The 13,869-nt window shown below is 37.7% G+C and overlaps 1 protein-coding gene across 3 annotated transcripts in view; it reads right to left on the bottom strand.

The window, feature by feature from the left end:
* Positions 1-2,926, bottom strand: part of fln (flightin) — a 30,415-nt gene extending 27,489 nt beyond the window's left edge. For 2 of the 3 annotated variants that reach the window (XM_088234525.1, XM_088234527.1), the window contains exon 1: positions 2,778-2,926. The gene's annotated coding sequence lies outside the window, so the exon portion shown is untranslated. Of the gene's footprint in view, positions 1-2,647 lie in introns of all 3 variants that reach the window. The other variant, XM_088234526.1, reaches the window with a different exon arrangement.
* Positions 2,927-13,869: the final 10,943 nt, after the last annotated feature.

Here is a 13,869-nt window from a genome sequence, read left to right as displayed (position 1 = left end):
AAACTTCAGTGTCAAAAGTGACCCTTCACAGAATTTGTCAATAAAAATCTATGATTTAAAATGTAATGTTGATATTTGTAATAAGTGCTACAAAATAAGTTCAGGAGAAAGCTATAAATATTTGGGTATACACAGATTACAGACTAAAATGGGAAAAACATATAGCTAACCTAACAGATAAACTCAGATATATATAGTTATGTTTTCCAAAGACTGAAAAATATCTTAACCAAAGAAAAATTCAAAATCGTATATTACGCTTTAATTCAGTCTTCGATAACATATGGTATAATAGCGTCTTGGACGCGCATAGTCGCTCAATAGAAATTGCACAGAAAAATATAATTAAAATAATTTACAAAAAACATAGACTATTTCCTAGTAATAAATTATACGTAGAGAGTGGACTCCTTAGTTTTAGAAAATTATATATATTTCAGTGCATAAAATATGTTTACTTGAATAGAGATTTGTTTAGTAATAATTTAAATTGTATTAGTAATTGATCCGATAGTGTACTGTCAGTTCCAGGATGCAGAACTAAGTTCGCACAGAGGCACTCCTCACATGTTAGTCCAAGATCCTTCAATTTTCTAACCAAGGAACTACAAAACATCAAATCACTGGTACATTTTAAAGTAGGTTTGAGGTCTTATATATATATATATATATAGGTTTGAGGTCTTATACACCATATATATATATATATGTTATTAACTTTTTAATAATTAAAAAAGGAATGGCCCATGCTCCGACGCTGAAGTCTGTGTGTGCATTTTTTCCGATGCATGTTATAGCTTAATTTTAAGATGTATTTTTCTAAAGCGTATTTTTGTAATTATATTTCTTTGTGAATAATGGAAAAATAAACAAATAAAAAGCACGTCGATGGTTATGTATTTGGGATTGAGCTACAATTTGAACAATATATCGCGTAGTTAAAAACTAAAATTCCCCTTATCATATTTAGATTTTATTTCTATCAATCGGTGACGCACACGTATTGGGTATTTAGCAATAAAGATTTCGGTTTTTTAATTCATAAAAAACAACTAATTGAAGAAATATGGATGTTACAACATAGGTAAAATGGTAAATGTTACACGTTGTGTGAAGTGGCGGTTTAAACCAGCCAATGACAGGTCGTGAGCCCTGTAAATGCCTAGACTTAGATATTTCCTCCTTTGAATTTTTTTCCATCTCTGTTGTAATATATTAATTTTAAAAATACTTGTTATTAGGTAGGTAGAAAGTTAATGTCCCATTTTTTGCACATCCGTCGTTGTTCCACGATCACGACAAACGACAGGCGCCGTGGCGCAGTTGGTTGGACGGTCAACTGTAAAACTGGCGTCGCGAGTTCGATTCCCGCCAGTTGCAAAAATAAATACAAGAAAGATTTTATCTCCTTTGGTTTGGGTGTTGTGAAGTATTATTCATAAATGCTTCCATATCCCCTCTTCCCCACCTGCTGACAAGCCCCTTTCCCTTCCCTTTTATATTCTTTAGTATATGTATTCTTTATTCTAAATCTTGAAGTAGGACACACATAAACATGCTCTTACGTGTGCTCTTATAATAACAACGTACATATTTTTCATTTATAAGCTTCTTCTGTTTGAATTTTGATTTTAGTTTTTCTTCATAAATGTTTTTTCCCACTTCATAATATTATTATATACTTTCTTTGCACCGAGGGAGGGTTCACCCTCGGGTCAGCTGGGCAGTTCTCTAAAAGTCATTAAATATATTTAAGGTCAATTGTGACCGAGTGGACAAACAAGTTTGATTTACCGCAGGTTATGCAGGGAACCAAATGCATAAAGAACATTCTTGAATTTCTTCGTGATGCTAAGTTTTATTTGTATTTATATTTTTTCTTCTTGTATACCTATATTATGCTCTACTAATTTTATAACTAGTGAATCCACAATCTGTTGAATAAGTTATTTGAAAAAAAAACATTTGACTGAATGGAGAATTTAAAAATAAAGTTTTTTTTTAATATTAAATTTACATTAAATTACTATAGATTAGTACGTAATATGCTGTATGAGTGTATGAGCGGATGGTGTATTGAATAAATAATGCTGAAAATTGCTATCACTCGAAGAAGAAAGAACAATAATGTGTAATTACAATTACGCACACGCTAAATTAATGTTCGCTAAAATGTCGCCAAGTATCAGGGAGTGCGGGAAATTGAGCTCGGAACGGGTGCATTAATTTCAGTACACGTTATAATACCTTTGAATCAGTTCCAATTGGATACGATTGGCTCAATTGGCGCACAGCTAATTAATTATTCTTTGGCAGCAATTAGCCGCTACTGAGGTTTGATGTTATAGGAAACTAAAGCTACATTATCAAAAATTCGCAAACAAATTAAAAAAGAAAACAAAATTAAAGTTAAAATTATTTAAAATCAAAGTTAGAAAAGTTTGCAGAATAATGTTTTCAATACATTTGAGACATGCACTTATTTTTAAAATTGTTAATTCTCCGTTCTGTAAAAAAGAATAGAATAACCATTCCCTGTTTTATAATATTGATCACTCACTATTTTACGTTGTCGTAATGAATTTTGAATACAACGTATTGTTTAAGACCGTTTGTTATTTACACTCTTAAAACTAAAACTACTCACAATGAACACAAATGAAATAAAATAATTTCTGCAAACAATATATTATGACGAGCACGAAGAATTCACAGGAATTTACGGTCGAAGCGGTCGTGGAGTAACAAGGAGAGAACACTGCCGCAGACGAGCTCACCTGGGCGGAACGGCGGGAGGCGCTACTGGCGAGGAGGGACTGCGCCTGCGGTCTGTCGGGTCGGGCGCTGGCTACGTGGCTACGCGGCTACGTGGCTACGGGAACCGGGCAGGCTGGGAACCGAGCTGACTGGGCTGACTGGCCTGACTGGGCTCGGGCGCTGTGCGCTGTCCGCCGGCTTTTTTAGGCGCGCCTCTTCGCGTTTCGGGGAGGCGACGCGCGGCGGCACCCGCAGTTGCGCCACGGAGACAATGTACGCGCTCCACATCGCCTGCCAGCGGGGACATTCCCGCTCGATCGCAAATAGATCGTAAATCTATCGATCGCCGGCTCCATCGATCACTCGAACGTACACGGGCACTTCAATGTCATCCCACTCGGCGCAGGGCAGCTCGCTCCCGATTCTGCTTCTTTCTCCGCATCTCTGCTGCGCTAAATATGTACCGACATAATTGGAATTAGAGCGATTCTGCTCCAATAGCCCGCGTCTCAAGGGCGGCTTGTCTTGGCTTAAACAGCGCGTAACCTTCGCCACCTCTTGAAGTTGAATAAAACCCTTAACAAAATTTTTGGCAAAACTATCTGCATTACGTATGTATGCATTTTATGCATCGAGATTGAATGCGACTAATTTTCTTATTATAACTTAAAGTTAACTAGGCGACCCACATATAAAGGTGTGCCTTCGGTATGTCTTTGACTTGTGGCAAAATCACTTCAACCGTATTCCGGCAATGTGATGCACTCTAAAACTGGACAATACTGCGTGTGTGAAGATGCAGATAACCATTTTTACATAATGTGTCTCTTTAAAACTTGAAACACTCGACGATAAATCAACGTCACGATTCAAACGCGAGAAAATTTAGGAGATCAGTAATGTAGAAAGCCATTATTATCCATTATTAACACGCCGTTTCCTTTATAATAGACTCACGCGTAATTTGATTTCACGAAAGATGACAACTTGGCAAGAGCTCAGTTTTGTACATACGTATATTAAAAATAATTACATCAAACTACTTTTATTTTCTATTTTCTTTATACTGTTAAAGAAATCACAAAAATCCTATCTTTTCTGCCTATGTAATAATAATAATAAAGTATCATAAAAAATTGGCTCAATTTATTACAATCAATAATGAGTTCTTTTTACAATTCGCGTTGCTGAGTCGGTTGAATAAGCTTGTCACACGACACGTCTATTTAAAAAAATTGGCAAAACAATGTGTCTGCGTCAAAAGTCGCACCTGACACCCAAATCGTCACTTTGTACCGATTCACCCAGCTCGCTAATCGCAAGGGCCGGCGGGCGGTTTATACATCGCCAACATTCTGCGTTATCACATTGAAACAAATAATTAATAATCACCAATCTAGATTACTTTTTTGAAATGTTAATGTGTTTCTATTAGGAACAGATTTGTGCATAAGAACTCTTATGGTTATAATTTACTAATGTATTTTTTTGATAAATTTGTTTGAATTATGTGGCCTTTTTTAGTACTAGAAAATCAATTATCTAGTGCTAGAATTCAAGTTGAGGTCGAGTGAGGATCAAACTTCAAATCTTTAGTTCAACGTTGGGAACCTCAGTATAATAATACGCCTCTGCCCAATAGAGTCGCTCATACTGACAAAAACCATTATGCAACAGTTTACAACCATACAACATGCCGTAGGTACTCGGGTCGAGAATTGCGAACGCAAACCGAAACTGTCAGTTACACGTTTGTTGTGAAACCAAAAACTAAACAACAAAATTGGAACGGTTTTGTTCTAAGGGGCTTCTCTAATACGTTGCTTTAGTTTCTGTTTTGTTTACTCTAGTTTAAATATAACTAGGTAGGTGTATTTCTTTCTACAGCAGGTTTCTCCTAAGAGAAGACATCTAAATGTCGATTTCGTCCAAGATATTTCAAGAAACGCTATGGGCACTGAGAGCTAAATGTTGACTCGGTTCTCCGAGCTTTCTAAATAGTCGATGGCTATTTGTGCTGCAGTGACCGATTCTAAATCGGCAAAAAATGAAGAAATCTCGTTGAAATATTGGCCTGTTTACCAAGCTTGAACAGTTTTGAAAAATATTCCTTTATATTTTGTCAATCATCATACTTAGCGTTTCAACTGTTTATCGATGCCGCTTTTACACAGTTCGTTCGCTAAAGTGAGCAAAGGATTCACGTTATAAACAGCTTTAACCGGTTAATAATGAAATATATGATATACAATCATTTATTGCGGATTATTATATCAGACCTGTTAAATAAAGCACTTTTTAAAAGACCGAGGGACATAAAAATATTTCACGCTTAGAATGTCTGTCAATATCAATATCCTAAATCCTTACCTATTGTAACGTATGCGTTAGCATGATTTCACTGGTTCGTCACCCGCGTTTGCCGCAATGAGGCTTCCCAGCGTAGACGGGAAGTCACCCTTCCGAGCAGAGTCAAACATCCCCGCCACACGGTGCTCCTCGCGCTGCCGCCCTCCCGCCCTCCCGCCCGATGTTGCCCCCTCCGCCCACACACTGCTCTACTCGCGCAATTAATCGCGACGCTCCGCACTCGTCATTTGTCTTTGCTATACAATGGACGATAAAAAGCGTGCGCGCTATGCATTTTTGATATAGCTAGTTATATCAATGTCATACATAGAAATATACATAGTTCATTCATTAAAATTAACAACGAATTTAGTTAGACGTGTTTTGACAGCACCTATCAAATTCCCGAATTACACAGTATAAAGTTTTTATTTGCATTATAAAACTTTCAAACCTCGTAAACAATAATACCAAGTGGCCTTTTACAGTGACATAACCTAGTTTTGTTAGTCCCCGGGGAGGATTTTTATAATTAAAATATCTGTGCAACTACCTACAGTCCCCAGCAGTCCGGGTGACAAATATTTATTTCACCCGCTAATTGACTGTGAGTACATATACTCCACAATATATACTCTTATTACTTATACAAAATTATAGTTTAAAAAAATATAAAATATGGAAGCAAACAATTAAATAAAAAGCGCTCAGGTGGCTATTAATACAATCACTAAAATCCTCATGGATCCAGCAAACAATCTTACAAAGGACAAGATTGCGAAAATTCTTCCGAAAACTAATGAAATATTAGGTGCTATGGGCAAAATGTCTTAAAAGATGGCAGCTAAGTATACTTGCCTTGAAGGTGAACTTAGTGCATATAAAGCGATGGCATCTGCCACTCCTAAATCTGATAGCACGAGCATTTGCGAAACGATAGCTGAAGTGACTAAGAGGAACGTGAGATCTAATAATTTAACTATGCGTAACGTACCAGAAAGTACTGCACCGACTCAAATTATACGATTTACAGAAGACGAAAGTGTTATTAAATCAATTCTCCTGGATTTGGATGCTTCGGTAAATATATCGGCTTGGAAAACCTTGGGATGGAGTACCCAGGCCAATCAAAATCGAACTATCGAATCCCTCACTGACCAGGAGTATATTAAGCAAGCGCAGATTATTAAAAAACAATATAAAAATCTACTTAGATTTGAGCCCTCTCAACAAAAATAATTGCAAGAATTGCGAGAGGAATTGAATTTACGTAAGAGAAACGGTGAAGAGAATATCACAATCAAATACATATATTCGACTCCGAGAATAATTCAAAGTCTACCAAAAAACTAAGAAGGCAACCACTACACTTTTACTATCAAATTATCCGGGGCGCTGGTAAAAAGTTAAATGACTAGACAAATTTTACCAACACTACATTACGATGTGTTCGTACTTACTGAAACATGGTTAGAACCAGGTTTCCCTAACCATAAAATGTATCGGTGTGATTGCTCGCCTTCTGCAAGTACTAAATCAAGAGGCGGGGGAGTATCGCTGGTGATTAATAAGAATTATTCATCAAAACACCTTAAAAATAATAATCTCATCTCAGAACAAATATTCGTTCAAGTGAGCACAGCTTTTGAAAAAACCACAATTGGATGTGTCTATTTTCCACCGCTCACAGATTTAGAAAATTATCATAGGCATTGTGAAGACATCAAGTTTTTGTGTTCAAAATACCCTAACAACAAACTTATTATATTTGGTGACCATAACTTTCCCAACTTGTCGTGGGAAAATTTGGCGGCCTCCGTGGTGTAGTGGTCAAGACGCTTGAATCACGCGCGGAAGGTCCCGGGTTCGATTCCCGGTGAGGACACAAAATTTAAAATGTGATTTGTCTCAAGCCTAGGTGTTCTGTGATGTAATTCACCACTGTAATTGGGCCTCCTGGCCTGTTGTGGTGCATAAAAAATAAAATAATAATAATAAAATAGTGAGAGTGGCTATATTCATAGCGAAAGTGAGAACGATCGGACGCGACCAATACTGGGCATGATTTTTCAACATAATTTTATATATAACATGAAAAACAAGTTGCTAAATTTAGTTTTGTCAAATTATGCCAACCTAAATGTTGAAACGTGCGTTAATCCGATCTTGCCAATTGATAATTACCACCCTCCTCTTGAATTAACATTAAATTTACACGAAACCTGTTCAAAACACACTGATATTTCTTTAAATTACAAAAAGGCTGATCTAAAACAGACTGGAATTTTTAAAATAATAGGAATACAGAAATATCTATTTGCCACATGTATGACAATTTTTTTTATTCTATAGATAAATTTGTCTCCAAGTATCAACTTAAAATAAACTATCCAAAGTGGTTTACCGCTGAACTTAAAATTTTACTAAATTCAAAAAAGTACTACCCAAAAAATTGAAGTAAAGTCGGAGTATTCATAATTATCAGGAATTTTTCAAAACAAGAAACGAATGTAAAAAGGAGCGAAAATTCGACGTTAAAGTCGAACAATCTACGGAGCTACATAAGAAATGAAACAATTCTCATTTCGAATATCCAAGTGCTATGCATCTGGATGGAAAATTAGTGAAGTTAGTAAACCTTTTTGCAAGTTTCTTTAAGGAAGTGTATGATGAACGTGTTACAGATGATAAGATTCCAACCTTTACTCTTGATAAAACAATTACGCTTTCAAACTGGCATATTCATATTTTGTCTTGTAAGAAGAGGCTACTCTCTTTAGATGAAAATAAATCAGCAGGTCATGATAATGTTCCGCCTATTTTTCTCAAAAATATGCCTCAGTTATAGCTGAACCTCTCACCACGTTTTTCAATAAACTATCAATGGGATGTTTTCCCTCCAAATGGAAATCTAGCTATATAACTCCAATTTTGAAAAAGGGGGACGATTGAGATATTAAAAACTACCGTCCTATATGCATCCAATCAGTTATATCCAAACTTTTTGAGTCACTCATACTTGACCAAATTCAACATGATGTCTCAAATATAATAGACAGTCAACAACACGGTTTTATAAAGGCGCGGTCAACTGCCACAAACCTTATGCTTTACTATAATTGCATATCTGAAGTCTTTAATAATAAAAATCAAGTTGTTAGTATATACACTGATTTTACTAAGGCGATTGACAAAGTCTCTCATAAAATATTGCTTAGTAAGTTGTATGGTTTGGGTTTTCGCGAAGCTATCCTCGATTGGTTTCGAGCCCATCTATCTGACAGGTCTCTACATGTAAAGTTCAACAATGCAAAATCAAACTGCCCTCTGCCTCCAGTGGTCTTCCACAAGGCCTGTTCTGTTTCTAATTTTTGTAAATGAAAAATGATAAATCTGTTTCCGCGATGTCGGAGTTTTGCTTTTTGCGGACGATATGACTTTTTTTTTTTTAATATCGGACATTAGTCATTGTGAAACTTTTCAATAAAATATTAATAATTTGTATAATTGGTGTGAAAAAAATAATTTGTTTCTTAATATTGAAAAATGCAAAATTATGACATTCTGCCGCAACAGGAATCCCATCGTTTTCACGTATAAAATAAATTCTTCACTATTAGAAAAAGTTACAGAGAATGACTGACTTAGGTATTCTATTTGACGAAAAACTGAGTTTTATTAAACATATACAAAACATTACAAATAAGAGCATGAGAACCTTGGGATTTTTGCTGCATACGATACGAGATTTTGATTCTATAAAAATAATGAAAACATTGTACATTGCATTAATGCGAAGTCAACTCGAGTATAACTCAGTTATAAGGTCACTGTATTACAGGGTTCATGTTAAATACATCGAAAGAGTTCAGCATAAATTTTTGCGTTTTATCAAATTTAAATTAAGTATATACTTTGACAACCTCGAAAAAGTAATTAAAATTAAAAATATGAAATTAAATAAAAATTAGAAAAAAAAATAATTATTAATTAAGAGAGATTAAGAGATGTCTGATTTTGTCGGGCGCCAGTTATTCGTAAAGAATAACAATTAGATTAAAGTTGCATTCAGTTTAATTATGTCAATGTGGAGGGTAAGAAAGGAATAAAGATAAATTGTGGATATTAAATGTATTTAAAATAAATTATAAACAGTATCTAACCTAACTTAGGATTAGACTTAACCTACTTAAACCATAAACTTAAAAATAACCTGACGCCCTGATGCGGCGCGCGGCGTGGTGACGCGAAGGCGGCGTGGTGACGCGAAGGCGGCGTGGGTCCTTAGCGTGCGGCGTGGGCACAGGACGCGATGGGGGCGGCGGCGTGGTGCATTATAGGGGGAGGCGGCATCTGGCTGCGGCGACAGGGGTAGCTGGGACGGTGGCGTCCAGCTGCGGTGAGGTGTGCCGCGAGGACGGCTCGTCATGAGCGGCGGCGTGGCTTCCTGTCCCATGGCGGGGCATGAGAAGTGACGTCGGGTGCGTGGAGGGACGCACGACGTGGGCGGCTCGTCATGAGCGCAGCGGCGTGGGCGCGTGGGTGCGTTGGCGCGTGGGCGCGTGGGCGCGTGGGCTGCGTCACCGTGGTGCAGCGACGTGAGAGCGTGGGTTGCGTCGTAGGTGGCAGCGTTGGGGCTGCGGCGTCAGGGCTGGTTAGCCAGCGCGGTGGCTTCTCTTCTGGGCTGCTGACTGGGCTGCTGACTGGGCTGCTGACTGGGCCACGGGGATGGCAAGGCACCCGCCCGTGACCCTTGAGATCAACAGACGCAGGAGAAGAGAGTCCGAAGATGAAGAGTTCCAGAGAAGAGAGTGTTTCCGTAGAAGAGAGTTTCCGTAGAAGAGAGTTCGTGTAGAAGAGAGTTCGTGTAGAAGAGAGTTCGTGTAGAAGAGCGTTCGTGTAGAAGAGAGTCCGGGAAGCGGGCGTCACGGTTTTTATCATCTTTTAGACGTCCCCCCTTCCCGGTCAGTCTCGTCGCTCTGATTGGCGGGCGCAGGCTTCGGTTGGGGCGGTCTTCTTTTCCCGCCAAATTCTTTCTCTCCCGCCAAATGATTTTCTTAAAATCTAAAAACTTAAATATAAAATTAACCTAGTCTTATAATTAACTTATGATAACAATCGGAATAATCGGCGAGCGTGCACGAGAATAGGTATGAAGGTAGAAGAAGCGAAGTCTATTTGCCGAGATAGAGTGACGTGGCGTTCCATCCTCTCTACCTACTTTTACGGGGAAACGGCGTGATGGTTGCCGTTATAATTTTCATAAAAATTGTAAAATATAAATATGTTGTTCATGTAAATAAAGTGATTTGGATTTCATGGATATAAATATTATTTTAAACTATTATTATTCGCGTTTTTTAAAAGTGTCCTGAGCTTCACAAATATTGACATGTGGCCAGTTCTTGGGGGTACCTTTTCGGCAAGAACAATAGGCTCCCGATTGCCTGAGCGGACGGACTTTTATTACCTTCAACGACCCTTGCGAAAGGCGCAATTCGGGTCCTTGTTGGTGACTAATAAATCGAACGGTATTTATTAAAATATAGACGCGTTTACAGAAATTATTTTTAAACAAGAAATTATAGAATTGATGGATTTGGCACAGCGGTACTTTCGGTCTATATCAACTTATATTAAAATTGATATACTTAAATGATTATTTCAACATCCAAACATTAGAAAACAGACGAACATTAAATGACTTGCTTTTTTTATTTAAAATAATAACATCAATGTTCGATTGTTGTGAACTCATCAATTTGATTAATGTGCGAGTGCCTGGTCGAGTTACCCGATGTAATACTCTGTTCTACTGCGGTCTATCATCGACCAATTACAGCGCAAATTCACCAGTTGTGCAGATGCATGTACTTGTGAACCAATATGCTAACAACATCGATGTCTTTAACTTGAGTCTTGTAAATTTTAAAAATCAATGTATATCTTCCATATCAAATAGAACTTAATATTCTGTTTATATTGTGTTGTAATATTATGCACCTAGCTGCTTTAAACTGTATTTATTTAATATGTTTGTATTTTATTTGTTTTTATATTTTTTTTATTTTTGATATCTTCTACAGCTTTTTTTTTTTTAAACCAACTATACTTCTAAAAACTGTTCTATATTTTATTTCTTTACATTGTATTTTTAGAAACTTATATTGTTTATACACTCATCTTTTTTTTAAACCAACTATGCTTCTCAACACTGTTCCTGTCTTTTATTTCTTTATATTGTATTTTTTTAAATTTATGTTTTTTATATGCTCATCTTCTCTTTTTATACCAACTTTACATCTAAACACTGTTTACACGTCTTTTATTGCTTTATATTGTATTTAAAAAAAAAAGTTATGTTTTATATAACTTATATGTATGTAAAAGCCTTATGGGCGTGAAAAAATAATAAAAAAATGAAGCATGCGCCTTGTGTGAGCGCTTGATGCGTACTGCGACCGCGCGATTATGTTTTTTTTATTTATTTTATTTATTTATTATGTACATACAATATTACATTCTAGTTATTTTAAGACATTTTTGACATTTTTTTTTATTTTTTTACAGGACTCACCAAGTCAATGAATATGGCTTGTCGGTAAAGATCCTTTACAATTAATCATATGATACTCCCACATGGTTTTATAATAATAATTACTACTAACTTAGATATAGGGAGCGAAAAAAAAAAAGTACATGTAATTGATGCTTTCATAAAAAAATTATTTAGAAGATGTAAAAAAAAAGCAAAAAAAATAAGTGAATGATCACGCAATTTTAAGATAAAAAATAAATAAATACAGAACAAATATCTATATCTATATCTATATCTATATCTATATCTATATCTATATCTATATCTATATCTATATCTATATCTATATCTATATCTATATCTATATCTATATCTATATCTATATCTATATCTATATCTATATCTATATCTATATCTATATCTATATCTATATCTATATCTATATCTATATCTATATCTATCTATATATATATCTATATCAATATCCATATCTATATGTAAGTCTATATCTATATATCATCCTCATCCATATCCATACATATTTATACCCGTACATGCACACATACATATCCATAATCCATACATACATATATACACATATATACACATACATACATACATACATACATGTGAACATACATATACACACATAAACATCCATGAAAATATTACTTAGTTACTTAATATTCAATTTTTTAATATATAAACTCCTGATCGAATAGCCAGTCTATTATTTTGCCCTTGTCACTTTTGGTAGTGCCATTTGTGTCATTGTGGCCAACCATTCACGCTCATATTGCCGGTCTTTTGACTAGCGCTCAAAAAACCGACAAAATAGGGAGCAGTGGGCACGACGAGGAGCATGACGTGCGGCATGACGAGTTATGTTGCCACACTACGTCTCTGCCTCCTTTCCTCGCTATTTCCCATGCCACTCGTCGAGTATGTGACAGGTCCATAGTCGGAAAGTGCACGACTGTGCCAACCGCAAGTTAAAAAAAAGACTTTCCACCTGATCCAAGTGGTGTAGAGAAGCGAAGGCAGACAGTTGGCAGGGCGGAGCGAAGAGCGGCAGAACACAGGGCGGAGAAACTGAGTAAAAACTTGTTCACGTATAGAGTAAGGAACTCAACGGATTTATTGGACAGGCGTCGTTGCTCAGTTGGTAAAACGGCCAACTGCGAAACTCGCGTCGTGGGCGCGGGTTCTCCCATCAGTATGGCCACCTTCACTGCTGGCCTGGTGTAGGTACACCTGGTGGTCTGCACTTCGACGACTTGTACTTGGAAGTTGGCTGAAGACTCTGCCGCGAGGCCAAGAATTCCGTGGCAGGTTAGGGTCCATGATAATGCCCAGGACTCCAATCAATACCGGACTGTGAGCTCGCTGAGTAATCTGGGGTCCACCAGGAGCTCGTCTACGGCTTGTCTTAACTCCTTGTCCGCTCCTCTGAAGTTGATGGCTTTATCCGAATATAATGCTGGCGGGCAGCCTTTGCGGGCGGCCATCCTTCTTATGGCCATTATGGCGAAATCACTTTCCAATGATGCCGCTAATTCCAGGTGGACTGCGCGTGTGGTGAGGCAAGTGAACAGCGCTCCATAGCGCCTTTCCTTTCATCGGCCATTGGTGATCATCATCGGCCCGAAGAAGTCAAGCCCGCAATGCGTGAATGGCGGCATCCTGAAGGCTAATCGGGCCTCTGGCAGTTGTTCCATTAGCGGGATGTGGCTTGCTGCGGGACGTTTGCACAGCGGGCAGCATATTGCGATTTATCTCAGAATGAGGTATCTGGATCTCAGATCAGTGATCGTCCTGTCTGCTCCCAGATGACCACCCTTTTGGTGGCTGTGTATGATGAGCAGCCTGATGCACGGGTAGGATCCATCTAGGACGGGTGGCACGCTGCAATCCTTGGCGAATATCTGCGCTGCCTTGATGCGTTTCCCCATCCGGATAATCCCTTCTTCATCCAAGAAGAATGCTGTTGAATGCAGCCTGGATGTGTACCTTCTGTCTCAGGAGTTCCAGCTCCTCTCCAAAGTCTACCTCCTGGGAATACTTTAGAAGCAGGACTTCGACGGCGCGTGTCTCTGAGGTGTGAAGTTGGAAGGTTCCTCCCGGCAAAGGTGTGGACTCATTGCGACAGCACTGTGCGATGAATCGCAGCACCCACGCTGTCACCTGTCAAGGTGACATCATGGAACATAAAACATTACTTTTAT

Source organism: Micrasema longulum, unplaced genomic scaffold, assembly GCF_059751315.1.
Source record: "Micrasema longulum isolate JH-2025_06_02 unplaced genomic scaffold, ASM5975131v1 h1tg001253l, whole genome shotgun sequence".
Lineage (NCBI taxonomy): Eukaryota > Metazoa > Arthropoda > Insecta > Trichoptera > Brachycentridae > Micrasema > Micrasema longulum.
The sequence above is the reverse complement of the archived record's forward strand: the minus strand, read 5'-3'. Positions and strand labels throughout refer to the sequence as shown.